Source organism: Cryptomeria japonica, chromosome 2 (genome assembly GCF_030272615.1).
Source record: "Cryptomeria japonica chromosome 2, Sugi_1.0, whole genome shotgun sequence".
Taxonomy (NCBI): domain Eukaryota; kingdom Viridiplantae; phylum Streptophyta; class Pinopsida; order Cupressales; family Cupressaceae; genus Cryptomeria; species Cryptomeria japonica.
The window spans coordinates 68,302,653-68,322,052 of NC_081406.1; positions in this window are offsets into that span (position 1 = coordinate 68,302,653).

Below are 19,400 nucleotides of genomic sequence, written 5' to 3' on the forward strand. Positions count from 1 at the left end.
ACAAGTGTTGACTGTTGGAGTGGATGATGATACACCTTTGCCACCTTGGCTAGTATCCAACACTCCCAAGAAAAATAAGAAAGCCATCTCTCAGATGACTTCGACTTCAATCAATTAATTCTTGTAAGTCCAAAGGTAAGAAGAAGGACAAGACTTTATCTTGGGTGAAAGTGGATAAGTCAAAGAAAAAATATGTAGAGATGGCAATTCCTCCTCCAAACACAGATTTGGATAAAGTGCAACCCACATATTATTTCATCAACAGGATTGACCTAGGAAAGCAAACACATGAAGGAGCAGTGGAAGATGCTCAAACATCTTTTGCATATCTTGTGACAATGTTCAATAAAGAAAATGTCAAGAAAGATAAACTGAAGAAATAGGTGGATCAACTCACTGATATCTTGATAAAGATAATAAAATCATCACAGGTAGTTCAGTCGGTCACCTCATCGATGGATGGACATATCATTAAACAGGTCGAATAGGTAAATTCACGTGGGAGAACAGTTGGTGAATGGATGGATAGGTTGTTGAGTCAACGGACTCATCTCTTATGTTCATCAGTTACCCTAATGAACAATCTGGAGGAGGTGAAGATTGAGATAGATAAAAATTTGGATCTATTCTCGAATGAGTTGGAGACATATGAAATGGACTTTGACTCTTGGTTGAAGTTAGAAGATTTCCAATTGGTTGTTCTAGTTGACAATGAAGTACTTCCCTCGAGAGATATGTATGTTGAGCAAAGGGAAGTACTAGAACATCAAATGAACATCTTGGAGGATCTTATCAAATATATGAGAAAAGATTAGAAGGAATGTAATGACAAGGGAAAGGACATCATTGAGAAGATATCAGCACTTCATTTCACCTTCCTCGATAAAAAACAAAAAGGCCTCTTCACAAAGATACCATTATCAAAGAATTTTGTTTTCTTATTGGTGAATAAGTTGATAAACAAGTGTTCTCATTATTTTCAATTGATAAGTTGATAGACATCCAAGTTAATCTGGATGATTTGGCCTCTCTTTTGAAAAAGCACAAGAAATGCTACATGAGCCTTGGAGATTCCATCACTCGAGTCAAATTCATTACAAGCCATCCCAAGAGAGCTAGTGGAGAACATATGAAGATAGTTCTACAAAAGTTCAAGGATTTCATGAATCAAGATCAAAACGGACTGTCTGGTGACACTTAGTATTTTTAATATTGTATCTAAGTTTTTACATCTAGAGTATGCACGAGTTCTACATCTAGAGTATGCACAAGTTTTGATTAAGCTATTCAAAGTAGGGGTGGAATACTCTCAATCAATCTAGTTTGAACAAATCTTCAACTATGATGCTTGACTCAATGATCTTCTCATCAAGGTCTTCAATTTCGCTTGTCATTACCCTAGACTAGCCCATTCTTCATATCTTTTAGAAAAGGCCTCAAATCCGCCACAAACTATTGTTGCGGACTATCTTTAGGCACATGACAACATGTCAAGTGAAAACATCCACTGACTCAAGCCCCTATTGTAAATTCAATGTTGTCTTGCCTGCAATTAGGCCTATTTCCTTGTAGCTCTCTTAAAGAGGTTTCCTGAGCATAACTTCCTGTATGGACCACTTCATTAAAATTGGAAAGCACATTTTGATACATATTTGCACATATCCCAAGTATGCCTAGGGGTTGTTTTGGAACAGGTCTTTCAATTCTTGATTGCTACGCTGCAACTATGCCTAATTAGGCCTCTTTTACAAAGCATGTGTATGGAATTGATACTCTAAACTTCAAAACTTCACTCCAGGGTTACAAACATGTCATGTGGGGTTCCCTTATGCAATTTTCATCACCAATTTGCATCACCAATTCACCCAATCACAAAACCCTACTCCTACCTATCTCTTCTAGCCTAATACATAGAGATATTAGGCCTAGACCTACACAAACTAGGCCCTAACTCCAACCCCTACAACTACTAACACCCCTAACACCATTAACACCCTATATACTTCCATTCCACTAATTTTCAAGACCTATATCAGTGGAATGGCCTTATTTGCATGGTTGTTCACAAAACCCTCAAACCTAGGGTTTAACAACTCGATCTTAGTAAATTTTCTCTAAAACTCTTCAAACCTGATGAAATCCAATAACACCAAAATGCTTCTAGTTCATGCCTCTATCAAATCAAATTCAATTCATGCCAATTATTGTCTGTACGAAACTGTACAATCACCTGTAGCAGCATATTAATGAGAAAATACAGAAAATTGAAGTCTTATTTATTGTTTATGCATCAAAAACTTCGCACCAACCTTGCCTCAACCCATGCAAGTGATATTTATATTATTTCTATCAAGGTCCAATGGTTCATAACCAAAATTTGAATAGATAATCGTTGAAATTCCCAACAAACATAAGACAATCTTATGCCAACCTATAATGAACGTTGATACAACTATATGTATCACTTAACAGCTAACCCCACAATGACAAACATGACATAAACAAGTCCAAAATGGTCTAAAAGACCTTATTACATGACCAAACTAAAATGACAAAACATATATGCCAAAATGGCCTCTTGGAGGCATGACTACTCCAGGTGCTCCTACACCATTAAGTAAAGATGTTGTGGAGAGATATTGTTAAAGAGTAGGATAAGTGTTGGCTTGTAAAATTTGTGTCATATTTCAACTCTCATTTATTAGTATTAGTAACCGGTGAAAGAGATAACATTTTGAATACTTTGAGCTTCACCTTGTTATTTCGAAGGAAAGTTAAGTGAATTACGGTAAGATGGCATTTCAAAGACTTTGTGCTTGGTTTTGCAATCTTAGTAAGGAAGTTGTAATTTGAAGACTTTGAGTTTCATCTTATTACTTTAAGAAAAGATTACCAAAAAGTTGTAATAAGAGATCAAGATAAAGACTTTGTGGTTTACTTTGATTATCTTAGTTAATAATGTGGGTTACAGAAGAAGTTATCTGAAGAAAGATTGATAGGATAATAGTGATGTCACAACCCTCCTTTATCACTCTTTGGATTTGATACAATTTTATTTTATAATTTTTGGTTAAACTATTTAAAATGATTGAATAAATGTTATAAAAAGAATAAAATAGACACACACACACACACACACTTGGAGAATATAATTCAAAAAGTATTATTTTTATTTTATTTATTTCCACTCCCAATTATGGCACATGTTGTAGGAGGAATTGGAAGCTTCTAGAGGAATCTCCACCACCTTGCATGTAACTCCCCCACTAAGTTTTTAATCAATTTGCATGAGTCCAATATTGGAAAACAATCTCTTTTTTTAATTAAATTCTCTAGATAGTGGAATTGAGGGATTTTTCTTATAAAATTATATGCAAGTTTCAAAGATGGAAGTTGATTATGTTTTGAAGAAAATTTCCCAAGTTTTTAGTAGTAGAATCTTCTTGGTAGTCTCATTTTCATTGCAGGATTTGTTAAGTTATTGTTTGAAAGATTTCTCTCAAGTGGCAAGGAAGGATCTAAGGAGGATAGCTAGAAGGTTGGATTCAACATCGAACTTCGATAAGCCAGGTTCTCCTCTTGTTATTTCACATTCCCATATGAGAAAATGGTATTGTCCAAAATATAGCTTCAAGATCTTCCTTTATAAAATTTTCTTTTGTGATAATATTGAAAAGATAGCTTATTTATTTGTTTAATTGTTTTTTTTTAGAAAAGAAATATCAGATCTTGCTTGCATGTGAAAGATAGCTATTATTATTTTAAATTTCTTAGAAAATATCAGATCTTGCTGGATTGAAAATTTAAATGTAATTCTTTTTTTTCTTACTTCCCTTCAAACAGAAAATGCTAGATAATAAGATATAAATCTCTTTGTGCAAAAAGAGTATAAATCTCTCCCTGTGACATGCATTCATGTGAATAAATCTTTATTCTCATTGTTTACATTAATATTATTATTTTTATTTCATATATTTGGTTATATAAATCTCTCTGTGCAAAAAGAGTATAAATCTCTCCCTGTGATATGCATTCTTGTGAATAAATCTTTATTCTCATTGTTTACATTAATATTATTTTTTTATTTCATATATCTGGTTATATAAATCTCTTTGTGCAAAAAGAGTATAAATCTCTCCCTGTGTTATGCATTCTTGTGAATAAATCTTTATTCTCATTGTTTACATTAATATTTTTTTATTTTATTTCATATATCTGGTTATATAAATCTCTCTGTGCAAAAAGAGTATAAATCTCTCCATGTGTTATGCATTCTTGTGAATAAATCTGTATTCTCATTGTTTACATTAATATTATTTTTATTTAATATATCTGGTTATATAAATCTCTCTGTGCAAAAAGAGTATAAATCTCTCTGTGAATATTAAATTCCTGATTATGCGAAATCAATTCAAAGTATTTTTCCTACCTCTATGATTTCTAATTATCTGTTTATTGTTGAAGCAAATCTCTCTCTCTATTTTTATTCCCTGTGAAATCAATTTCTAATTTTTTGTTTATTGCTAAAGCAAATCTCTCTCTATTTTTATTTCCTGTGAAATCAATTCCTAATTATCTGTTATTGCTGAAGCAAATCTCTCTCTCTCTCTATTTTTATTCCCTGTGAAATCAATTTCTAATTTTTTGTTTATTGCTAAAGCAAATCTCTCTCTATTTTTATTTCCTGTGAAATCAATTCCTAATTATCTGTTATTGCTGAAGTAAATCTCTCTCTCTATTTTTATTCCCTGTGAAATCAATTTCTATTTTTTTGTTTATTGCTGAAGCAAATCTCTCTCTATTTTTATTTCCTATGAAATCAATTCCTAATTATCTGTTTATTGCTGAAGCAAATCTCTCTCTATTTTTATTTCCTGTGAAATCAATTCCTAATTATCTGTTTATTGCTTAAGCAAATCTCTCTCTATTTTTATTTCTTGTGAAATCAATTTCTATTTATTATTTGTTGAAGCAAATCTCCCTATTTTCATTTCTTGTGAAGTCAATTTAAAACAATTACTTACCTCTGCGATAACTTGATTATCTATTTTATTCATGTTCTTATTTTCACAAATAAACATTTTTTTATATATTCTTTTTAAATTACAATTTGGAATTTTTAGTAATTACTTTGGGTTAAATTTTAAGTTAATTGCTAATAATTATTTTTGTTTAAATTTTAAGTTTAATTGTTAATAATTGCAATTTAGGAAATGTTAATTCTTTCCTTAGTATAAATTTTAAGTTATTGAATTTAACTTAGAAAAATTTATAAGTATTGGGGATTATTGTGTAGTAAATTCATAATTAATTTATCCTTAGTAAATTTTATATTTGTAAATTATATTATATCAAATTCTTTTAATTAGAGTTATTCAATCCATTTAAGATCCATTGGGGCACTTAGTTGGCCTTTAGCAATTAATTCACATTAATATGATTTGAATCGAATGTCTAAATTAATCACTATTTTTGGATTTGCTTAATCATGCACACAAGTTACACTATTCTTATATCATGTAATTACTTATAGATTAATTACATTTACTGACATTATCATCTCCATGCAAGTACACATGTAATTATTAATATGCAAGTTTTCATATGCAAGTTATATTTCAAGTCATGGTTTTTATTCTGCGTAATTCATCAAGTAGTTATTTCAATCAATTAAAATTATGCACGTTCAATTTGTAATTGTTTTCAAGCATGATGTTTTCATAGCTTCTTAGTTAGAAAACTAAATAAAGGAAGATGGAAACCAAAGCCTAGTAGCGTTCAGTATATATGGTGCCTCTGGGTCACACTTACGGGTAATGTCGTCGTGTTGAACTACTGCACTTAACGCCTAATAAAGCTACATCAACGACGTTTGTGGCATTGTCCCTATAAATCGTCGGGGAGTAATAAGGGACACTTGGAAGTTAAAATCCAAGGGGCGGGTAATTCCCCTTGGATCGATAATCTAATAAGATAATTTTTAAATGATTTTACATCCGTTGAGATAAACCATAGTAAACCCCCTTTAGGGTTGGCTAAGTAAAATGCTTTTATGAAATTGATTTAATCTTGAAGAGATATTGGTGATTGACAATTTGGTCAAGGGTGATGCTCATGATAGGTGTTAGGATGTAGTTGTTAGGCCACAAACAATAGGCCATCTTGAGCCTTTGTTTAAGTGCTACCATCGTGGGTAGCAACCGCAGAGAAACTGTTTGGGACATTGACCCTAGAAAAGGTTGCGAACCCACTAATCAGTTTACTTCAAACCATAGAGTAGAAAATAGAACTACATACTTTACGCCTTGATCTTGTGCCGAAGCAAGTATGTAGGCAGTCTTGGGACGGAGTTGTCCCTCGTACTCAGGCATTCGTGGGTGGGGTCTAGGCTTGGAAAAAGAAAGATTCAGTAAGAATCCTATTTTGAAAGATAAGATAATTAAAATTGGAAAAAGTAATTCAATGCATACTCGGAAGGAATCCCGTATGGATTCGCTTGACTTCCCGAAGCTTTAAGCCAAATTCTGAGGCAGAATTCAAGCTTGTATTATGTTATTCAATTACTCCTAAGGACAACGACCTCGGTACACTTCTGTTAGAAGAGTGTAGTACTTAGCGAGTGGCTCAGGACCCGAATGGTCCCGATGAGTCTAAGTCTCTGGCCAGAGCACCTCCTATCCCGGTTGGATAGATACCTACCCCGTATGGGTAAATGCCTATCCCGTATTGGATAGATGAAATATTATGTCCCGTATGGACAAATGCCTAACCCATATGGTTAGATGCTCATCCCGGATGGATGAATGTCTAATCCAAATGGATGGATGCCCAGAGTATGCAATTGAATCAAACAAAATGATTAAATTAAACACACAAAAAAAAGAATGTTCAATTTTGTTGAGTTAATTATGGTGGGTTATTACAAGTGATTTGCGAGACTTTGAGCTCAAGCACTATTCTCTCATCCTGGAGAAGCAACGGAGGACTTTGAGCCTTAATGGAAACTTTGCTTCTTTATTTTGTATTATTCATTCACATGCTCAAAGTTGTTATTCGTAACTTTGAAATTGTAAAAATCATTACTACTCCATGTTGTAAATTATTTCCTGAAAGTTGAGGAGAGAATAACATATATTCTAAAGAGAGAATAGGATGATGCACCGCCCATGTTTAGATTAGAAATCATAGTATGAATTGTGTTCTAAATAAAGAGAGTAGTAAACAAAAGGGGGATCCTTCCCTTATAAATTAGGAGAGATTTAATCTCACATATTGTGGTTGAAATCACAATTTTGTAAACTTGAACAGTTTACAAAATTTTCACCCAACAAAACACACCACAAGATTAAGAGGAGCGCGAGGGGGGGGGGAGGAGGGTTGAATTAGTCCAGACCTCAAAACACTTCACTTCTATTCTATTAAACTTCAAATCTCAATTAACTTATTACTATAATTATGAAACATCAAAGCACAAAGCACAAATTACACATGAACAATAGATTTACATGGAAAACCCTGAACAAGGAAAAACCATAGTGAGAATCAGAACATTCATTTCTGGACTACTGCAACATATACTGGCATCAATGACAACACAATGCCAACAACTCAAGTTTCCAACAAAGAGATGCATTAGGAGAAAATGTGTCTAAATAATAGTTGTCTTTGTATATAACATATCCATCAAAATAATAAAAAATGATATGTGTGCCCCATATATCAATAATAAGTAATATATGTTTAATATTTATGAAGAAATTTTATTTCTCGTACAATTTATGCATTATTGAATTATTATCATTTTAATAAAAGATGAAAAGCACATATAATTATATTAATATAAAAAGCATTTAATACAAAAGTTTGAAAGCGAATATGCTCAACATTGCATTATTAAAAATATTACTCATTGAAATTATTATGAAGTGTCAAAAATACTGTATTAACAAATATTTTGAACATAAATTAAATTATTTCTATTTTCTTAAAATTGAAATGGCATTTTTATTATAAATATTATAAATCATTAATTTATATTGTCTTCAATTTTGATGTAACCGAGTTACAACCAAGCATTCACCATTAAAAACAAGCAAGAAGAAACCAGAAAACTCCAAGGATGAAATCACGTGTTTTTTATTCACCAACTACTCTACTGCTACAAAAAAAAAATCCTAATTAATTACAAACTGAAAAAATTTCCTTATTTGGTAGATTTTTTCAAAATTCAAAATTTGTCATTTTAAGTAATTTTCAAATCCATCCGAAAAATTGCAAAAACTTCTAAGAATTTGAAAAACATAACTATGACATAAATTGATAACAATTACGAGTTTGAAAAAAAAAAGAAAAAAAAAAAAAAAAATTGTTTTGAGGCCCAAGATGAAGGAATTGGGCCTTGAAAAATTCTTTGATATGAGGTCCAATCAAACTATGTTCGGTCGACAATCCAAACAACTCCTTACGATACACCTCCACGTCAAATTTCAACCCAAACAAACAACTGTATCAAAAGTTATGACATCCAGAAATCCCTGCATCAAAAATTTTTATGTTTTACTTACTATAATTGTGAATATTTTTAATGCTAATATGCATATCCCACTTAAACCAAAAAGTGGGACACACTATTATGTTGTAACCCTTATATAATGACAATTAAAATATTCTACCCTATTTTGTTCTAGGTTGCCTTTGTGGTTATACATCAAGTTCATAGATTCAAACTCACTTTATGTCTTTATGTCTCCAAATTTAACTTATTATGTTCTTTTATTCTACAATGTGAATTATGTTAGATGATTATATTCTTCTATTGTATAGGATTTTTTCACATAACTAGTGGTAACAAGTTTCAAACACACATGGTTGTTAGGTGATTCACATGTGCTAGAATAAGTGTGGTCAAAGATGCTATATTTTTTGTTTGATTTTATAATTTGAACTTGTAACTACAAATGTTCTTGTGTGATTAATTAATGCTAAGAAATGGTCGATACTAATTATAATGAATGAGATAAATGACTCTCTATATATACCCAACATCAAAGTGCAAAGATTTGTGCAAAGTTGACTTAGGAACCAAAGTATAAGATGTGGTCAATTTGTTAAATATTTGGTTTTTATTTTTGCATTTAAGTGGATCAAGTTTATGGTTGCCTATAAATATAACCAATATTAGAAAATCAAGTTCTATTTGTGTTAGATAGGAGGATGTGGCTAATCTGGCTCCAAAAAGGCAATGTCATACGATGCATAACTTTCGTATTATGCAAATAGAAAAATTGCATAATAGACAAAGAATGGTTGTGGGACTCGGCAGAAGTGTTGTGACTGCTGTCCCTCACTGTTGTATAACACGAAGGTTATTTTGGTGTACGACAATGCGGTAGATAGGATGGGGTTGTTGATAATGATTGGATTAGTGATCAAATTCATCAAAAGTGTGTGTGTGTGTGTGTGTGTGTGTGAGAGAGAGAGAGAGAGAGAGAGTTTATAACTACCTAAATACATGCAAAAATTACTCCAAATTAAATACAAAACTAAATGAAAATACATTTTTCACATCATCTTTTTCAAATAGTTAAAATTGCTCAGAAATTGACCCACCATGTAGGCTACTTGATAATTTCTATTCAGTCGACCATGAAGACTACTTGATAATTTCTATAAATAAAATCATGAAAACTCCTGTGATTGACCAGCCTTTTCATAATAGACTATAAAGATTAAAAACATTTTTGTCATATTAAATAAAACAAAATTACAAAGAACAAAATTTAATTTACTCTAAAAATGCTCGCAAATTGATTCCCCGTCAAGATCACTGCCTAATTTCCATTTAGAAACCCATGAAAACATATATTGTTGACCAACCTTTCTATGACAAATTATAGAAAATAAAAGCTACCCACCATTTGCTCCTTATTTTCTCCCACCTAGATTTCCCCTGCAAAAAGGCCACCACCAAAACCACTAATCCTAAGATTTGGAATCTCTGGATGAGAAGTGACATAACTATCAATATCATCAGCTCAACATAAAGCTTGAACAGTCGCTATACAAATTTGCAGCTCAAAAAAGTTGCAGGTTTTAATGGTGGAGAAGTGAGTGCCAACGTTGGAAAGCACAAAATCAATTGAAGTCTCAATTTGATCAGCCTAACAATTTGCAATCTGTGTAATTCTGATCATCAACTTATGGATGAACACTATACAATTTGCAAGAATTGAAATCCACCCAAGAGCAAGTTTGTCAGTGCAACAACCAATGTTAGTTAAGATGGCAGAGAAGGTGATGTGTTCCCCATTTTTCAACACCCACTGAGGAAGACATATCAGGCAAACATCCCAATGGAGGAGTTGGTTTCAGTCCAGGCACTTACTTTGTCTCTTCTTATCCTACCAAAACTCATAATTCTTAGGAAAGTGTGCTGCTGGAATAGTGGCTCCCGTGGCTCCTCTGTCTCTGGGTCTCCTGTTACTACAGACCACTTGGGGCTCCTGTGTCTCCTATGTCTCTGGGTCTCCTGTTACTACAGAACACATGTCTCTGTTGTAATTGGAGTTTTCTGGTCAAGACTAGTAGACACATCATTTTCATGTTGTGTAGGCTGACATAGATGCAGTGCAGAAGTTCAGAGGTCAGAAGTTTTATAGACCAGACATGTTGGTAAAGATACCCACAATCAATCAAAGTAAAGTAATGGCAGAGTATTTGGTGGACTTAAGATAATGGGATGAAAAGGATGGTGAATTGATATTTGAGGAGATTGTTGATGAATTGGTGAAAATTATTGAAAAATTTAGGTATTGAATTCACAAGGAAGGATTCTATAGGACAGTTTTAAGACTTTGAAAGTTTTCAATAATATTAAGAAATTTTTAATTCAGGATGCCATTTGTTTGTTTGTTTGTTTTTTGTTTTTGTTTTTTTGGTTATGAAATTTGAAACATTTAAGAATATTTATATTTAGTATTTAAGATGACAATTTGTTTTTAAATAAATTAAAGTGGGAATCAAGATGAATTAAGAAGTATGTCTTATCATATTATTATATCATTATTAAACAATTAATTAAGGAATTGTCTTATTATGTCATCATACATAATTTAAATCTATAAAAGATCACGGAAGTTTGTGTGGTTGACCAACCTTTGCATGACAAATTAGAATAAAGTAAAAATATATAACAAGGAGGGAAGCAAGATGAATTAAGAAGTATGTCTTATCATATTATTATATCATTAGTAAACAATTAATTAAGGAATTGTCTTTTTACGTCACCATACATAATTTAAATCTATAAATAATGAGTAAAGTTTGTATGGTTGACCAACCTTTCCATGACAAATTAGAAGAAAGTAAAAATATATAACAAGGAGGGAAGCAAGATAAATTAAGAAGTATGTCTTATCATATTATTATATCATAAGTAAATAATTAATTAAAGAATTGTCTAATTACATCATCATAAATAATTTATATCTAAAAAAATTTAAAAATCAATCATTTTGAAAGGTTTTTGGTTCCGGATGAGAGTCTCATGTTATATTTTTTATGCTTTTCTCTTTGTAAAATAAGATATCATTATTAGATTTGGTACGTTTAAGTAGACTTATATTTAGTATTTAAAAATTTAAATCTATAAATATATATAAATGAAAGAAATATTTAAGAGATAATATTTTCCAATCATATTTAAAGACTTCCAATTCAAGATACTATACGATTATAACAAGTGCCACATAGTGGCCAGTACTTGCCTCTTGATTTGTAGTTGAAATAGTAATTTTTGTTATAGTTATTGAATTTTTTTATTAATTATATAACTAATATAGTGTTGGACTATGATAAATTATAATTTTTTTGGTAGATAACCTTCTTGGTATGCGAGGATCAAATATTTGGTTGTTCAATGCCATTTTGTTAGGGAGTAGGTATATATTAGTGATTATTTTACAAATCGTAGAAGTCCTATAGCGTTTATATGGTGCAAGCATCCAATAGTTTTACTATTAGATGCATCCAAGGGCTTCTCTTAGTGCAACATTAATGTGGCTATAATCATAAAATATTTGGTGAATAGCACATTAACAATTATATTTGAATTGTGAAATATTTGGTGAATAGCACATTAACAATTATATTTGAATTGTGCTATGTTGAGGTTGTAAACTATAGTGTATAGATGAAGACTTTATGATCTTTGGTGTCCAAATGTCGTGTACTAATTAACATTTCAGCAATTGCAACAACAAAATGACTTATATTTGTTTATATATATATATATATATATATATATATACTAAATGTCATATTTGACTATTAATAATTTAATTCCTACATGAATCTCACTGAAACTAAATTCCTCATAAGTCTCCTGCAGAGATATGATACCAAGTGATGGTAGGAGGGACAATCAAACTAAAGCATTTGACAAATTGTGAAGTAAGGGAACCTTGATTATAGGATCATTGGTTCAATGGGTGAAAAAACTTGAACGAGAGCACAAAATACCCTATTTCATTTGTTGTTTAGGTCTACAGTAAAAATACTCTTACGAGCTTGGTCAAGAGAAAAGAGGAAGTTAAAATCAAGTTAAAATTCTATGGTAATGAAAAGATTGAGAACATTCATGTGATCTATATAACATGGGTATGAAAAATAACTACTTAATTATCATTGAAAAAATAAGACAAGATAATTATAATGTAAATGGAAAGTGGATGAGAAAAGGATCTACTAATCTATTTTGGATTTTATTATCATAGATAGTAGACATATAAATATAAGAGGTTATAATAGTTATAACACTTGACATATTTGAAGGGAAAAGTGTTTACAAAGATAATACTAGTATGAAGATACTAATCAAAAGGAAGTATAGAAAGGTTGGGATGAAGGAGAAATTAAATGTTTTAATGAAGCAATGTTGTGGGTTGTTTAGAAAGATTGTTTAATATCATATTAAATTTGATAAATTATTATGTTTAAATTAAATAAGAAATACAAATTAAAAATAATTATTTATTTTTATGTAATTAAATAATGAAAAACTATAGATAAAAAAATATTAATACTATTAAATTTGTTTTAAAATATTAATTTTTTTTAAAATAAATTGTTAGAAAAGTCCATAATATTTATCCTTCTTCTATTTGTTTACTTTCATATTAAATTTAATAAATTATTATGTTTAAATTAAATAAAAGATTAAATTAATGTAGATATTTATCTTTTTTGCCAAAAAAATATTATTGAAATTTAGTTTATTTTGATTATAAATTAAAGAATATTTTAAATATAATACACATTTTTAAAATATATATATTATTTAATCTTGTTCATAGGTTAACTTAAAAGAAATACCTATTACAACAAATAATGAAGTTAAAATTTAAGCACCCGAAAAACCTGAGATTATGGGTTGTTCCGAGAAACCCGCCTATAAGAGGCAAAATGATATTAGCCAATCGTTTGAACAAAAATAATTTTTGTAAATTATAATGTTAAAAAATGTGCATCTATACTATAAAATAAATTTAAAAAATTTTAAAAAAGAAAGAAAAATAATTGCTTTTCATTGGTCTAAATAATTTTTTTTAATAACTATATAAGCACAAGAAATGAATTTTCATTACAATAGTATTGCCTAACTGCAAGTACTAATAAGAAAGAAATAACAATAAATTTAATAAGAAATATTCTACATAAATTTTAATACTTTATTAATCGATTCCTTTTCATTATATAAAAAACTATATAACAATCTTATTACCAATTTACTCCTTTTTTCTCTCAATTTGAGAATGATTTCTTCTTAAAAAATGAAGCATAAGTTTGAGGTTAAATGTACTAGGGTTAAAAGTAATATGGTAATTTAAGATGCTATAGGGGAACCTTATGGATTGTATAAACTAAGAAACTTAGAAAAAAAATTGTGTAGATTTGGATTGGTTATCTAAAGTCTGGGATAAAGATTCAAGGTAGATCCATTCAACATTCAATAAAATAAATGTTATTGAACCCACACAAATCAATCAATATGTTAAATGTATTTATGTCTAAACCACACAAATATACTTTCTAATGTGATCACTTCTTATATGTTGTGCATAAAGAAAATACTAACTTGGACATGAAATTAAGGCCATAGAGAACGAGTCATCATATTATAACCACAAGATGCACATTAATCTAAGGAAACAAGAAAAATTTGATTAATTAAAATTGGTTTGATTCTCTCTTATGGCTATGAGACAAATTCTTATTTTAGATAATTTCAATGCTAAAAACCCAGATGGAAGATGAGGTGGCAATTATTTAGAAAATGAAGTAGTTATGGAAGCTTTATATACATTATAAAAGGAAAAGGCTTTTAAAAATAAGTTAAAAAAATGAATCAAATAAATTTAAAGAAAATGATTCAAAAACATAGAAGATATTTCATTAAAGGAAAATATCTACATGAAATGTTATTTATGTGATCTTATTCACAAAAATTACCATTCATAAAGATAGATCAAAACCATCATATCATATGTACAACCTTTCATAAAGATAGATCAAAATCACCATATCATGAAAGATGGATCATCACCATATCATATGGCTCATCACTAGGCATATGAGGCATTAAATTTTAGCATTTTCACTCTTATGAGCACGTTTCCTTGCTATTAAAGACAGTTTTAAATTCCTAGAGAGCTAGGTGCACACCAATTGACAGACCCAATTTATTGCCTGCAAGCATTTGTACTCCACTGATACCCCTTTTTAACAGTACTGGAGGGTTGACCAACTCTTATACACTAAATTCAATTCATTCTCTTGGGAAAACACAGATTTCCTATACAATCTCAAACCAGTGCTGTACGGGACGGTGTACATGCATTCCAAGCTCTCTGGAATGAATCTACACTTTACATTGTTTGTTTTATAGAAATCTGTATTTTTCAATTGAATGAATGATGATCGAAAGAATTAATGGTTAGTGTTAGTAGATTTTCATAATGTTAATATTCAGTGATTGCTTTTGGATTCGATTGTGTATGTCAATTTTTATCATTAACGTTTTGAATCACAGAAAATCATCAAGATGAACAAAAATATCAAGAAGATGAATTTTAATGATATTTACGAAATCCAGTAAAATCTAAAGAATCAAAATGTACCAAATTAACTGTCTGTCAAATTCTGACAGATTTTAATGACAAGAATTTGCCTATTTATATAATGTTGTTGGGTATTTGAGCTTTTGGGTAATGTTGTGAGATATTCTGCAGGTCATGGAAATCTTGTGATTGCATTTAATATGGATGAGTTAGGAAAATCATAGTATAAGTGGCTCCATTTAACAACCTGCAGAAGTTTTATTTACTACCTAGTACTAACAATTTACAATATCAGTACTTATTCACTACCTTGTGATCACTGTGATCACTGTGATCACCAATCTGTCAGTTATTTTCAATTTTAATTAAGAATAGCAATGAAATGCATGAGATTGTGCGTACAGACTTCTGCCCAGCCAATATGAGTTTTGTTCATGTCTTAAATGATTCATCGACCATGTCAGTAGTTTTAAGATTTATCTTCAAATAGAAAGTTTGTATTCAGGCAGGCAGTAATGGTGAACTGAAAAATTAGTAGAACTTTTGGTAATTTATTTATTATACATTCGTATTGTCTACTTAATTTCACTGCCAGGTGAAAGAGACTATACATACACCGACTTCCAACCTCTGTTATTTTAATATTATTATGTTTGACAGAGATTTATTTTACAGTTCATATCAGATTTGAGATAGAAGTTTTTTACAGTTCATGTCAGATTTCAGAGAGAAAATTTTTACATTTCATATCAGATTTTTGTGTACCTTAGCAGAACAATGAATCATCTATGGTAGATATGTTGCTCTTTGATATTTTGTCCTCGATGACAAAAAAATAAAAAGGGAGGAGTCTTGTTGCCTGAGTATCATATTTTCAGGCAAGTTCATTGATATAAGCATGTGGTTATATTCTATTATAAAAGTCTTTCTCACGGGCCAGGTTGGTGACACGGATACATTGAATAAAGCTGACTTGGCATTTAAATGAATGGTAACTTTGGTTAATATTGTGATTAATGCTCTTACAGACTAGCAGCATATTCTTGGAATATTTTATGTGACCGACATAAATTAAAAAGTCTTTGGAGCATCTCTTTGTTTCGTTTGTTTGAACAAGTTTATTGTTCGGTTGAAGTCCGTCACTAACCCTAGCCGCCATGAGAGATGCAGCCGCTGTAGCAAAGGAGCTCGAGTTAGTTTGTTTTGTTGGGAAGGATGATGCAAGGGTGGACTAAACAATGAGCTCAATGTTTTTTTCTGGTTAGTTTCTATTTCAGTTATCAATGAGGTTGCGTATTACAGGTAATATTCTTGTTCAACTGCACATAAAGATTCTGGTATTTCGAATCTGGGGTTTCAGCCATGAAAAATGGAAATAATGAAAAAGGATTTAGTTTTGTTTTTGGTTTTCAGATTTGGGAAATTCAAGCATTTTTACGTTATTTAATTCATGTTTGAAAAGATCAATACAGAGTCAATAATATTATCTTTCAGTTTTTCTTTTCGTTGCACAGTTAAGCGGTTATTTTTCAGTTTGCAAATCAAATCCCAGTGAGGGTTTGGTAACCCTATACGAGGGTTATTCTTGAAGACGTTTTTGAGAGAGAACAGTTTAAAAAGGAACATATTGAAATACATTTTGTGTAGAGCGTGAAAGGGGCAAAACAAAGAGGTTTTGAAAAAGAAATCAGAGTGCTCTGTGTATAACAAAATATTATCAGACATTTGATTGTCGAGGGTTCTAGATTATTACTCTGTTTTGTTGCAGAGTACATGTGGCTATAGTGGTTGAAATTATCTTTGTTGTTCAGAGATTGAGTTTTCTCTCTGATAGTGTTTAATTTCTTTAAAAGAATGTTATCATTCTCTATCTGCTATACAAAGACATGAAGAATATTGTTGCAAAATCATTTAGTGAGAATCATTTGCACAGATTGATAAATTATACTCGCTCCAATCATTGATGGTTTTGTGACTGCAGAACTAAGTGCAATCATAAAGCTACCAGTGACTGTAGCTTGAGTTGGATTGTTTATATTGGATAAGACAGAGGGGTTGGTGCTCCTTGAGGCTTTATGGCTTCTAAATTTTGTGTACTGAGTTGGTGCTCTTTGAAATAATATAAGGAATCTTACCGAGTGGTTTTTCTACCCCAGGAGGGTTTTCCACTCATGAAAATTATGGTGTTATGTGCCCTATCTTGTCTCAGTTTGTCTTACTAGTTAATGCTCTGATACTACATGTCTTTTGCTCTTTTTATTTCATACTCAACTTTGTTTGAATTTATGTGATGCAATCTTTGCAATACATTTTTAGCTGTTTTATGTTTTGTAAAAGAATCAAAAACATCTTGTTTTCTGAAAAGCATGAATCAAGTTTTTCATTTGTTCTTATTTTTGAATGATTTGTTTTACTTGCTTCGTTAACAGTGTTATTTCAAGATGTTAAGTCTCATTTGTTCAGATTTACAACTTACATTATCACTGTCATTCATCTGTGCTTATTGTTAAACAAGATTGTCAAGTTGTGAAGGAGTTCTTATTAAAATTGTTACACTCTGATTCACCCCCCCCTCTTAGAGTGTCCCCACTTCCAACAAGATACAGATGGCAAGCAATAATTTCAATTCTATTGGAGGTCTTCTCTAGGATTGGAATTTTTTTTTCCTTTGTGGTTTGTTTTTTTTCAACTTTTTTCTATTTACTTCCTTATCTTTGGTCTTCGTGCTAACCCCTCCTCTCATTTTCCTCATACCCTCTCCCCTCTTTAGATTGTCCCCCTTGGTCTGCAATCAACTATTTTTCATCTCCTTGAACTCTCATTCATCTTGATGATGGATCATGAAATGTGATCCGAAACGATGATGATTAAAAATTTGCACATAATCAAATCCAGAAGTTGTTTACTTCAAGCGATAATTTGTTTTTATTACACTGATAAGCGTAACTCTACAATGGCACCACCGTTCTTATAGTAAAAGAAAAACAAAAAGGATAAGACTGTTGATTTCTTCCTTATCCAATTAGAAATGACAACTTTCCTTGAAACAAAAAGGAATAAGACTGTTGTTTTCTTCCTTATCCAATCAGAAATGATTGTTTAAATGTTTTTTTATTGTTATTATTATTATTTTGCTAATTTTTTAGATGGCATATTTATTTATTTTTATGGGATTTGTTGTGCACATGATCTTTATCTTTATTTTTTAAGAAAAAGACCAAATGGATGCGCTAGATAAAGATTAATTTCTCTGCTTTTATTTTATTTTAAAAAAATGATATCTATCAGCATATTTAACATGGATTTTTTAAAATATAGGTATGCTAGTTGGTAATATTTTGTAATATTAGATTGATGTAATAAGTCAAGTACTAGGTAACTAGTGTTGAAGCTGCCCAAAGAATTTCATAGGAGAAAGAATCTTCTACAAAACTAAATATCCTTTCACAAGGGAGAAAACATAAGAAATGTTGTATTGCCAAATATTGATATGGCGTCAATGTACATGGAGAACCTTGTATATATAGACAAGGGTAAGAAAAGAAGTTAGTTCGGATATGTGAGAACCCCACATATGTATGTGATAAGTGTACTAATAAGTGTCATATACACATGACATGAAGCACAAAAATTAAATGTCCCAAAGTAAAATTAACGAACCAGGTAGGAATAAGACACAAAGGAAACTAGTTTACTAAAAGACATGTTTGTTCCAACACCCTCCTTAAATACAACTTAGGGGGATATAAAAGAGAATAAAAATCAAAGAGGGTCCCCAACAACTAGGTCTAATATAGTACCCATACCAATGTACAAAAATAGCCTCTCACAAATGGAGAAAAGAAGAAAACTCTTTCCCAAAAGTGAAACAGTAAAATAAAATAAAAAAACATATGAAGAAAGATTGACTTAATATGGCCATGCAACAACAATTTCCTTCACCCTAGGCATCAATTGCAACTAAAATTAATGAGGAAACTCTAAACTCGATTTAGTGAAGAAATCTATAATATGCTCCTTTCTTGGTAAATACTCCAACCTAGAAACACCATCCTAGATAAGTTATCAAACGAAGTGCATGTGGATCTTAATATAATTTTTTTGTTGATACTCCATTAGGTTATGAGAAATGTGTATGGATCTAATTATCACACTAAAGCATAGTAGGATGGTGAAGAAAAAATAAATCTCTATCAACAACTCTTGAAACCAAAGAACATCTTGGCTAGCTAGAAGTACATCTCAATACTTAGCCTTTGTTCATGATAATGCAATCATAGATTG